Source organism: Papaver somniferum, chromosome 9 (assembly GCF_003573695.1).
Source record: "Papaver somniferum cultivar HN1 chromosome 9, ASM357369v1, whole genome shotgun sequence".
Taxonomy (NCBI): Eukaryota; Viridiplantae; Streptophyta; class Magnoliopsida; order Ranunculales; family Papaveraceae; genus Papaver; species Papaver somniferum.
The window spans coordinates 57,036,316-57,049,465 of NC_039366.1; positions in this window are offsets into that span (position 1 = coordinate 57,036,316).

A 13,150-nucleotide genomic window follows, 5' to 3' on the forward strand; every position below is an offset into this window, starting at 1 on the left:
TTTCAAAACACACAAGCAGCGACCATCTCTAGGTCTACTTTTCTTCATCTTCTTGCTTTTATTTTCGTGCGGTGTTTTACTTCCATCCCCGTTGCTGAGTTTAAGAGTCGGTAACTGGTATTGTGCTAATACAAGTTATATCGGACAGTCTTATCCTGGATACATCTTTGCACGTTGGGGTTTAGCATTACTTTAGAGTATTGATAAAATACAAGTTATATCGAGCAGTCTTATCCTGAAAAATACATGTTTCGACCCATGCCCATGCGCGTGTACCAAGCACCAAGTCCGTGTCTACTTGAAATTATTTTTTGCAAGTTTTTAACTTGATAATAAATTTATTTAAGAGTTTTATTTATGGAAAAATTCCTTTTTTCTGGTTAATTGTTTTACAAGAAACAAAACTCGTTTTATAAGAAAAAACCTAAACCTAACTTGATTTGCAAGTTAATTTTCCTATAAATACAACTCGAAAATCTCTTTTCAAAACACACAAGCAGCGACCATCTCTAGGTCTACTTTTCTTCATCTTCTTGCTTTTATTTTCGTGCGGCGTTTTACTTCCATCCCCGTTGCTGAGTTTAAGAGTGGGTAACTTGTATTGTGCTAATACAAGTTATATCGGGCAGTCTTATCCTGGACACATCTTCGCACGTTGGGGTTTAGCATTACTTTAGAGTATACTAAATAATTTTATCGGGCAGTCTTATCCTGAAAAATACATGTTTCGACCCATGCCCATGCGCGTGTACCAAGCACCAAGTCCGTGTCTACTTGAAATTATTTTTTGCAAGTTTTTAACTTGATAAATAATTTATTTAAGAGTTTTATTTATGGAAAAAATTCCTTTTTTGTGTTAATTGTTTTACAAGAAACAAAACTCGTTTTATAAGAAAAAACCTAAACCTAACTTGATTTGCAAGTTAATTTTCCTATAAATACAACTCGAAAATCTCTTTTCAAAACACACAAGCAGCGACCATCTCTAGGTCTACTTTTCTTCATCTTCTTGCTTTTATTTTCGTGCGGCGTTTTACTTCCATCCCCGTTGCTGAGTTTAAGAGTGGGTAACTTGTATTGTGCTAATACAAGTTATATCGGGCAGTCTTATCCTGGACACATCTTCGCACGTTGGGGTTTAGCATTACTTTAGAGTATTGCTAAAATACAGTTATGGGCATCTATCCTGAAAAATACATGTTTCGACCCATGCCCATGCGCGTGTACCAAGCACAAGTCCGTGTCTACTTGAAATTTTTTTGCAAGTTTTTAACTTGATAAATAATTTATTTAAGAGTTTTATTTATGGAAAAATTCCTTTTTTGTGTGTTAATTGTTTTACAAGAAACAAAACTCGTTTTATAAGAAAAAACCTAAACCTAACTTGATTTGCAAGTTAATTTTCCTATAAATACAACTCGAAAACTCTTTTCAAAACACACAAGCAGCGACCATCTCTAGGTCTACTTTTCTTCATCTTCTTGCTTTTATTTTCGTGCGGCGTTTTACTTCCATCCCCGTTGCTGAGTTTAAGAGTGGGTAACTTGTATTGTGCTAATACAAGTTATATCGGGCAGTCTTATCCTGGACACATCTTCGCACGTTGGGGTTTAGCATTACTTTAGAGTATACTAAATAATGTTATGGGCAGTCGTATCGAAAAATACATGTTTCGACCCATGCCCATGCGCGTGTACCAAGCACCAAGTCCGTGTCTACTTGAAATTATTTTTTGCAAGTTTTTAACTTGATAAATAATTTATTTAAGAGTTTTATTTATGGAAAAATTCCTTTTTTGTGTTAATTGTTTTACAAGAAACAAAACTCGTTTTAAAAGAAAAACCTAAACCTAACTTGATTTGCAAGTTAATTTTCCTATAAATACAACTCGAAAATCTCTTTTCAAAACACACAAGCGACCATCTCTAGGTCTACTTTTCTTCATCTTCTTGCTTTTATTTTCGTGCGGCGTTTTACTTCCATCCCCGTTGCTGAGTTTAAGAGTGGGTAACTTGTATTGTGCTAATACAAGTTATATCGGGCAGTCTTATCCTGGACACATCTTCGCACGTTGGGGTTTAATTACTTTAGAGTATCTAAATACAAGTTATATGGGTCTTATCCTGAAAAATACATGTTTCGACCCATGCCCATGCGCGTGTACCAAGCACCAAGTCCGTGTCTACTTGAAATTATTTTTTGCAAGTTTTTAACTTGATAAATAATTTATTTAAGAGTTTTATTTATGGAAAAATTCCTTTTTTGTGTTTAATTGTTTTACAAGAAACAAAACTCGTTTTATAAGAAAAAACCTAAACCTAACTTGATTTGCAAGTTAATTTTCCTATAAATACAACTCGAAAATCTCTTTTCAAAACACACAAGCAGCGACCATCTCTAGGTCTACTTTTCTTCATCTTCTTGCTTTTATTTTCGTGCGGCGTTTTACTTCCATCCCGTTGCTGAGTTTAAGAGTGGGTAACTTGTATTGTGCTAATACAAGTTATATCGGGCAGTCTTATCCTGGACACATCTTCGCACGTTGGGGTTTAGCATTACTTTAGAGTATTGCTAAAATGTGTTATATGGCAGTGTGCGAAAAATACATGTTTCGACCCATGCCCATGCGCGTGTACCAAGCACCAAGTCCGTGTCTACTTGAAATTATTTTTTGCAAGTTTTTAACTTGATAAATAATTTATTTAAGAGTTTTATTTATGGAAAAATTCCTTTTTTGTGTTTAATTGTTTTACAAGAAACAAAACTCGTTTTATAAGAAAAAACCTAAACCTAACTTGATTTGCAAGTTAATTTTCCTATAAATACAACTCGAAAATCTCTTTTCAAAACACACAAGCAGCGACCATCTCTAGGTCTACTTTTCTTCATCTTCTTGCTTTTATTTTCGTGCGGTGTTTTACTTCCATCCCCGTTGCTGAGTTTAAGAGTGGGTAACTTGTATTGTGCTAATACAAGTTATATCGGGCAGTCTTATCCTGGACACATCTTCGCACGTTGGGGTTTAGCATTACTTTAGAGTATTCTAAAATAAGTGTATGGGCAGTCTATCCTGAAAAATACATGTTTCGACCCATGCCCATGCGCGTGTACCAAGCACCAAGTCCGTGTCTACTTGAAATTATTTTTTGCAAGTTTTTAACTTGATAAATAATTTATTTAAGAGTTTTATTTATGGAAAAATTCCTTTTTTGTGTTTAATTGTTTTACAAGAAACAAAACTCGTTTTAAAGAAAAAACCTAAACCTAACTTGATTTGCAAGTTAATTTTCCTATAAATACAACTCGAAAATCTCTTTTCAAAACACACAAGCAGCGACCATCTCTAGGTCTACTTTTCTTCATCTTCTTGCTTTTATTTTCGTGCGGCGTTTTACTTCCATCCCCGTTGCTGAGTTTAAGAGTGGGTAACTTGTATTGTGCTAATACAAGTTATATCGGGCAGTCTTATCCTGGACACATCTTCGCACGTTGGGGTTTAGCATTACTTTAGAGTATACTAAATACAGTTATTGGGGTCGAAAAAACATGTTTCGACCCATGCCCATGCGCGTGTACCAAGCACCAAGTCCGTGTCTACTTGAAATTATTTTTTGCAAGTTTTTAACTTGATAAATAATTTATTTAAGAGTTTTATTTATGGAAAAATTCCTTTTTTGTGTTTAATTGTTTTACAAGAAACAAAACTCGTTTTATAAGAAAAAACCTAAACCTAACTTGATTTGCAAGTTAATTTTCCTATAAATACAACTCGAAAATCTCTTTTCAAAACACACAAGCAGCGACCATCTCTAGGTCTACTTTTCTTCATCTTCTTGCTTTTATTTTCGTGCGGCGTTTTACTTCCATCCCCGTTGCTGAGTTTAAGAGTGGGTAACTTGTATTGTGCTAATACAAGTTATATCGGGCAGTCTTATCCTGGACACATCTTCGCACGTTGGGGTTTAGCATTAAGAGTATTGCAACTAGTTATATGGGGTGCGAAAAATACATGTTTCGACCCATGCCCATGCGCGTGTACCAAGCACCAAGTCCGTGTCTACTTGAAATTATTTTTTGCAAGTTTTTAACTTGATAAATAATTTATTTAAGAGTTTTATTTGGAAAAATTCCTTTTTTGTGTTTAATTGTTTTACAAGAAACAAAACTCGTTTTATAAGAAAAACCTAAACCTAACTTGATTTGCAAGTTAATTTTCCTATAAATACAACTCGAAAACTCTTTTCAAAACACACAAGCAGCGACCATCTCTAGGTCTACTTTTCTTCATCTTCTTGCTTTTATTTTCGTGCGGTGTTTTACTTCCATCCCCGTTGCTGAGTTTAAGAGTGGGTAACTTGTATTGTGCTAATACAAGTTATATCGGGCAGTCTTATCCTGGACACATCTTCGCACGTTGGGGTTTAGCATTACTTTAGAGTATATAAAATACAAGTTATATGGGTGTATCCTGAAAAATACATGTTTCGACCCATGCCCATGCGCGTGTACCAAGCACCAAGTCCGTGTCTACTTGAAATTATTTTTTGCAAGTTTTTAACTTGATAAATAATTTATTTAAGAGTTTTATTTATGGAAAAATTCCTTTTTTGTGTTTAATTGTTTTACAAGAAACAAAACTCGTTTTAAAGAAAAAACCTAAACCTAACTTGATTTGCAAGTTAATTTTCCTATAAATACAACTCGAAAATCTCTTTTCAAAACACACAAGCAGCGACCATCTCTAGGTCTACTTTTCTTCATCTTCTTGCTTTTATTTTCGTGCGGCGTTTTACTTCCATCCCCGTTGCTGAGTTTAAGAGTGGGTAACTTGTATTGTGCTAATACAAGTTATATCGGGCAGTCTTATCCTGGACACATCTTCGCACGTTGGGGTTTAATTACTTTAGTATTCTAAATACAAGTTAATCGGGCAGTCTTATCCTGAAAAATACATGTTTCGACCCATGCCCATGCGCGTGTACCAAGCACCAAGTCCGTGTCTACTTGAAATTATTTTTTGCAAGTTTTTAACTTGATAAATAATTTATTTAAGAGTTTTATTTATGGAAAAATTCCTTTTTTGTGTTAATTGTTTTACAAGAAACAAAACTCGTTTTATAAGAAAAAACCTAAACCTAACTTGATTTGCAAGTTAATTTTCCTATAAATACAACTCGAAAATCTCTTTTCAAAACACACAAGCAGCGACCATCTCTAGGTCTACTTTTCTTCATCTTCTTGCTTTTATTTTCGTGCGGCGTTTTACTTCCATCCCCGTTGCTGAGTTTAAGAGTGGGTAACTTGTATTGTGCTAATACAAGTTATATCGGGCAGTCTTATCCTGGACACATCTTCGCACGTTGGGGTTTAGCATTACTTTAGAGTATTGCTAACTAATTTATATGGGCAGTCGTATCCTGAAAAATACATGTTTCGACCCATGCCCATGCGCGTGTACCAAGCAATCAAGTCCGTGTCTACTTGAAATTATTTTTTGCAAGTTTTTAACTTGATAAATAATTTATTTAAGAGTTTTATTTGTGGAAAAATTCCTTTTTTGTGTTTAATTGTTTTACAAGAAACAAAACTCGTTTTATAAGAAAAAACCTAAACCTAACTGATTTGCAAGTTAATTTTCCTATAAATACAACTCGAAAATCTCTTTTCAAAACACACAAGCAGCGACCATCTCTAGGTCTACTTTTCTTCATCTTCTTCTTGCTTTTATTTTCGTGCGGTTTTACTTCCATCCCCGTTGCTGAGTTTAAGAGTGGGTAACTTGTATTGTGCTAATACAAGTTATATCGGGCAGTCTTATCCTGGACACATCTTCGCACGTTGGGGTTTAACATTACTTTAGAGTATTTCTAAAATACAAGTTATATCGGGCAGTCATCCTGAAAAATACATGTTTCGACCCATACCCATGCGCGTGTACCAAGCACCAAGTCCGTGTCTACTTGAAATTATTTTTTGCAAGTTTTTAACTTGATAAATAATTTATTTAAGAGTTTTATTTATGGAAAAATTCCTTTTTTGTGTTAATTGTTTTACAAGAAACAAAACTCGTTTTATAAGAAAAAACCTAAACCTAACTTGATTTGCAAGTTAATTTTCCTATAAATACAACTCGAAAATCTCTTTTCAAACACAAGCAGCGACCATCTCTAGGTCTACTTTTCTTCATCTTCTTGCTTTTATTTTCGTGCGGCGTTTTACTTCCATCCCCGTTGCTGAGTTTAAGAGTGGGTAACTTGTATTGTGCTAATACAAGTTATATCGGGCAGTCTTATCCTGGACACATCTTCGCACGTTGGGGTTTAGCATTACTTTAGAGTATTGCTAAAATACAAGTTATATCGGGCAGTCGTATCCTGAAAAATACATGTTTCGACCCATGCCCATGCGCGTGTACCAAGCATCAAGTCCGTGTCTACTTGAAATTATTTTTTGCAAGTTTTTAACTTGATAAATAATTTATTTAAGAGTTTTATTTGTGGAAAAATTCCTTTTTTGTGGTTAATTGTTTTACAAGAAACAAAACTCATTTTATAAGAAAAAACCTAAACCTAACTTGATTTGCAAGTTAATTTTCCTATAAATACAACTCGAAAAACTATTTTCAAAACACACAAGCAGCGACCATCTGGACACATCTTTGCATGTTGGGGTTTAGCATTACTTTAGAGTATTGCTAAAATACAAGTTATATCGGGCAGTCTTATCCTGAAAAATACATGTTTAGACCTATGCCCATGCGTGTGTACCAAGCACCAAGTCCGTGTCTACTTGAAATTATTTTTTGCAAGTTTTTAACTTGATAAATAATTTATTTAAGAGTTTTATTTATGGAAAAATTCCTTTTTTGTGGTTAATTGTTTTACAAGAAACAAAACTCGTGTTAAAAGAAAAAACCTAAACCTAACTTGATTTGCAAGTTAATTTTTCTATAAATACAACTCGAAAATCTCTTTTCAAAACACACAAGCAGCGACCATCTCTAGGTCTACTTTTCTTCATCTTCTTGCTTTTATTTTCGTGCGGCGTTTTACTTCCATCCCCGTTGCTGAGTTTAAGAGTGGGTAACTTGTATTGTGTTAATACAAGTTATATCAGGCAGTCTTATCCTGGACACATCTTCGCACGTTGGGGTTTAGCATTACTTTAGAGTATTGCTAAAATACAAGTTATATCGGGCAGTCGTATCCTGAAAAATACATGTTTCGACCCATGCCCATGCGCGTGTACCAAGCATCAAGTCCGTGTCTACTTGAAATTCTTTTTTGCAAGTTTTTAACTTGATAAATAATTTATTTAAGAGTTTTATTTATGGAAAAATTCCTTTTTTGTGGTTAATAGTTTTACAAGAAAAAAAACTCGTTTTATAAGAAAAAACCTAAACCTAACTTGATTTGCAAGTTAATTTTCCTATAAATACAAATCTAAAATCTCTTTTCAAAACACACAAGCAACGACCATCTCTAGGTCTACTTTTCTTCATCTTCTTGCTTTTATTTTCGTGCGGTATTTTACTTCCATCCCCGTTGCTGAGTTTAAGAGTCGGTAACTTGTATTGTGCTAATACAAGTTATATCGGGCAGTCTTATCCTGGACACATCTTTGCACGTTGGGGTTTAGCATTACTTTAGGGTATTGCTAAAATACAAGTTATATCGGGCAGTCTTATCCTGAAAAATACATGTTTCGACCCATGATCATGCGCGTGTACCAAGCACCAAGTCCGTGTCTACTTGAAATTATTTTTTGCAAGTTTTTAACTTGATAAATAATTTATTTAAGAGTTTTATTTATGGAAAAATTCTTTTTTTCTGGTTAATAGTTTTACAAGAAACAAAACTCGTTTTATAAGAAAAAACCTAAACCTAACTTGATTTGCAAGTTAATTTTCCTATAAATACAACTCGAAAATCTCTTTTCAAAATACACAAGCAGCGACCATCTCTAGGTCTACTTTTCTTCATCTTCTTGCTTTTATTTTCGTGCGGCGTTTTACTTCCATCCCCGTTGCTGAGTTTAAGAGTGGTAACTTGTATTGTGCTAATACAAGTTATATCGGGCAGTCTTATCCTGGACACATCTTCGCACGTTGGGGTTTAACATTACTTTAGAGTATTTCTAAAATACAAGTTATATCGGGCAGTCGTATCCTGAAAAATACATGTTTCGACCCATACCCATGCGCGTGTACCAAGCACCAAGTCCGTGTCTACTTGAAATTATTTTTTGCAAGTTTTTAACTTGATAAATAATTTATTTAAGAGTTTTATTTATGGAAAAATTCCTTTTTTGTGGTTAATTGTTTTACAAGAAACAAAACTCGTTTTATAAGAAAAAACCTAAACCTAACTTGATTTGCAAGTTAATTTTCCTATAAATACAACTCGAAAAACTCTTTTCAAAACACACAAGCAGCGACCATCTCTAGGTCTACTTTTCTTCATCTTCTTGCTTTTATTTTCGTGCGGCGTTTTACTTCCATTCCCGTTGCTGAGTTTAAGAGTGGGTAACTTGTATTGTGCTAATACAAGTTATATCGGGCAGTCTTATCCTGGACACATCTTCGCACGTTGGGGTTTAGCATTACTTTAGAGTATTGCTAAAATACAAGTTATATCGGGCAGTCTTATCCTGAAAAATACATGTTTCGACCCATGCCCATGCGTGTGTACCAAGCACCAAGTCCGTGTCTACTTGAAATTATTTTTTCCAAGTTTTTAACTTGATAAATGATTTATTTAAGAGTTTTATTTATGGAAAAATTCTTTTTTTGTGGTTATTATTTTTACAAGAAACAAAACTCGTTTTAAAAGAAAAAACCTAAACCTAACTTGATTTGCAAGTTAATTTTCCTATAAATACAACTCGAAAATCTCTTTTCAAAACAAACAAGCAGCGACCATCTCTAGGTCTACTTTTCTTCATCTTCTTGCTTTTATTTTCGTGCGGCGTTTTACTTCCATCCCCGTTGCTGAGTTTAAGAGTGGGTAACTTGTATTGTGATAATACAAGTTATATCGGGCAGTCTTATCCTGGACACATCTTTGCACGTTGGGGTTTAGCATTACTTTAGAGTATTGCTAAAATACAAGTTATATCGGGCAGTCGTATCCTGAAAAATACATGTTTCGACCCATGCCCATGCGTGTGTACCAAGCACCAAGTCCGTGTCTACTTGAAATTATTTTTTGCAAGTTTTTAACTTGATAAATAATTTATTTAAGAGTTTTATTTATGGAAAAATTCCTTTTTTGTGGTTAATTGTTTTACAAGAAACAAAACTCGTTTTATAAGAAAAAACCTAAACCTAACTTGATTTGCAAGTTAATTTTCTTATAAATACAACTCGAAAATCTCTTTTCAAAACACACAAGCAGCGACCATCTCTAGGTCTACTTTTCTTCATCTTCTTGCTTTTATTTTCGTGCGGCGTTTTACTTCCATCCCCGTTGTTGAGTTTAAGAGTGGGTAACTTGTATTGTGCTAATACAAGTTATATCGGGCAGTCTTATCCTGGACACATCTTCGCACGTTGGGGTTTAGCATTACTTTAGAGTATACCCCCGAACTAATGTGTTAAGGACAGCTTGTTGAACCTGTGATTCTGCCCTCATCAATTTGTTCGTGGTAGAGTTGTTTTATACGGTTCTTTTATATTTATTGTTTGATACATCTGACGTTTCTTCTATTGTTGCAAGAATCCAACAATCTTAACACATTAGTATTCCTTGTAACAATGGGAAAGAACGACGTTGAAAGACCACAAAAGTTTAATGGAAAGGATTTCAAGAGATGGCAATCCAAGATGTTGTTTTATCTAAGCCATCATGAACTGGATTATGTACTTGTTCCACATGATGAATTGATGAATGCTGAAGCTTTAACTGAGGAGGTGATCGAATATAACAAGCGGTGTAATTTTCTGGCGAAAAATCATATCATGAATGGTTTGGAAGATACGATGTATGATTTTTACAATGCTAAAGAAAATTTCAGTGCTTGTGATTTGTGGACTGCGTTAGAAGCAAAGTATCAAGCGGAGACTGCAGGGAGCAAGCAATTTCTGGTGGCGAAGTTTATGGACTTCAAGATGATGAATGATAAGCCTGTTGTTGATCATTTCCTCGAATTTCAACAGATTATTAATGAGATTCTTGCTGAAGGTATAGTCATTGATGAGATGTTTCAAGTATCTGCGATAATTGAGAAGTTACCAACTTCCTGGTCTGAGCACAAGAAAAAGCTAAGACATTAAACTGGCGAGATCAACATGGTTGAATTAGGGAAGAAGATTCAAGTGGAAGAGTTGTTGTGCTCCAAAGATAATAACGTGTCTTCTGCAAGGGACATGAGTAATAAGCTCATATGACTGAACATAGATCTTCTAAAGCTGGAAAAGGTGAGAGTAACAATCGTAACTCTAAGCGTGGTCCTCCCAAGAAAGGTATGTTTCGAAAACAAGAGTCTAGCATTACTAAAATTAAGGGTTCTTGTTATGCGTGTGGAGTTAATGGCCATATGACAGTTCACTGTAGACATCGTAAGGACAAGAAGGATAATGCTAACTTGGTTGAAAAGAACAAGGATGAGTTTTCTGCTGTAGTGTCTGAAGTTAATTTGGTGACCAATGTGATGGACTGGTGGGTAGACTCTGGAGCTACCAAGCATGTTTGTGGGAACAGAGACATGTTCACCTCCTACCAGAGGGTAGGGGAAGGCGAGGAGAAACTCTATATGAGTAACTACTAAGAAAACCTATCCTGGTTGCATTACATACCTAGCCGAGTCTGATCCTCAGACTTATAAAGAATCCATGACTTGTCCTGAAGCTCCGTGGTGGAAAGAAGCTTCAATTAGTGAAATGGATTCCGTTCGAGAAAACAATACTTTTGAACTTGTAGATTTACCTCAAGGGTCTAAGGCCATAGGTTGTAAATGGATTTTAAAGAGAAAACGTAATATAAATGGAACTATTGAAAAATACAAGGCTAGGTTGGTAGAGAAAGGCTATAAACAGATAGAAGGTATAGACTTCTTTGATACATATTCACCAGTAAGTAGAATTAGCTCCTTTAGGATGTTAATTGCTATAGCTTCTGTCCATAACCTACAGATACATCAAATGTATGTAAAGACAACGTTTTTGAATGGTGAATTAGATGAAGAAATTTATATGGAACAACCCTAAGGCTTTGTAGTTAAAGGTTGTGAGAAGAAGGTTTTTAAACTGAAGAAATCTTTTTATGGATTGAAACAAGCACCTAAATAGTGGCATGAGAAGTTTGATCATGTGATGATTTCTAGTGGTTTTAGAATTAATGAATCTGATAAGTGTGTTTATACTAAACTTGTCAAGGATGCCTGTGTGGTTGTATGCTTGTATGTTGATGATATGCTTATACTAGGTACAAACATGGATGTTATTAATACCACTAAGAAAATGTTGAATGAGAACTTTGACATGAAAGACTTAGGCCCCGCTGATGTCATATTAGGGATGAAGATTAGAAAAACTTCTAATGGCTATAGTCTGAGTCTGTCTTATTATGTTGAATCCATACCTAAGAAATATAATCAGTTTGACTGTAAACCTGTTTGCACTCCATATGATTCTTCTTGCAAACTCATGAAGAATAAGGGTGTAGGTGTTAACCAACTTGAATACTCGAGAGTCATAGGAAGTCTGATGTATTTGATGAATTGTACGAGACCAGACATTGCTTATGCTGTGAGTAGGTTAAGAAGGTATACTTGTAATCCAGGGCATAAACATTGGGATGCACTTAATAGAGTGCTAAAGTACTTTAAGTACACAATGACCTTTTGTTTGAATTACGAAGGGTATCCGGCCGTCCTTGAGGGATTTTGCGATGTGAACTGGATAGCTGACTCAGAGGAGTCTAAGTCTACGAGTGGATATGTATTCACTCTAGCATGTGCGTTTGTATCTTGTAAGAGTTCCAAACAGACATGTATAGCTCGCTCAACTATGGAGTCGGAGTTTATTGCGTTAGATAAAGCAGGAGAGGAGGCTGATTGGCTAAGAAACTTTTTAGAAGATATTCCTCTCTGGCATAGGCCTGTGCCAGCTATATCTATACATTGTGACAACAAATCTGCAATAGGTAGAGCTAAGAATAGCTTCTACAATGGAAAGTCTATACATATGCGTAGAAGACATGATTCTTTGAAATTACTAATCTCCACAGGCGTTATTTCCATAGATTGGACAAGGCAAAGGAGAATATCGCGGACCCTTTGACGAAAGGTTTGCCCAAGGAGATAGTTAGTAAAGCATCAAAGGGGATGGGGATTAGGCTCAAATAATTAAACTTGCCATGAAGGATACTCAACCTTGCTGACTAGAGATTCCAATAACAAGGTTTCGAATGAGACAACTAATTTATGGTGGGTAAAGGTAAACACTATTAGAGAATTTCATTCTCTGTCCCTTCCATATGGTGTTGATGTGATAGTGTGACTGCATGTGGAGGATGACTTTTAATTAAGTCTTAATGAGTTCTATAGTTTCAATTTAAGATTGAAGTGGGGTGTAGCAGTAAACACTCTTGATGGAACTCACCTATCTGAATGAGGAAGTGGGTCGCTTTAAATGAGAATGGAGCCGATTCTCTAAAGCATTTTGAGAAACAGGATATGTCCAGGACCAAAATGGACAAAACGACACAATCTTAGCAACACTTGGAAGATATCATGCATGGATGTTATTAGAATTACACCAAACACTAGCAGTTCAAGACATAGTTCACTGTCTAGCTAGTAGTTCCGGTAACTTCTCTCTAAGCAAGGTTCAAGACCTCATGGACACCTTTGCCTAAATGGTATTTTCCGTACTCTGATTATTCGTTTTTTACCGAGATTTCATTCATGTGGGCGATTGTTGGAGAAAATGAGTTATTTAATAAATGATTTTTTGGTCTTGGTGTGGTTTGATCTCATGACCTAAGGGTCTAAGGATACTCACTCATTTTTGAGTGAATGAAATGGAACCTTTAGTCCCACATTGTGGAAAACTAAAGAGGTGCTCCACTATATTACCATGTTCTCATGGATATGTTGTTAAACAATGTGGGTGGAGCGGGTGGGGCGAATAATACATGTTTCGACCCAT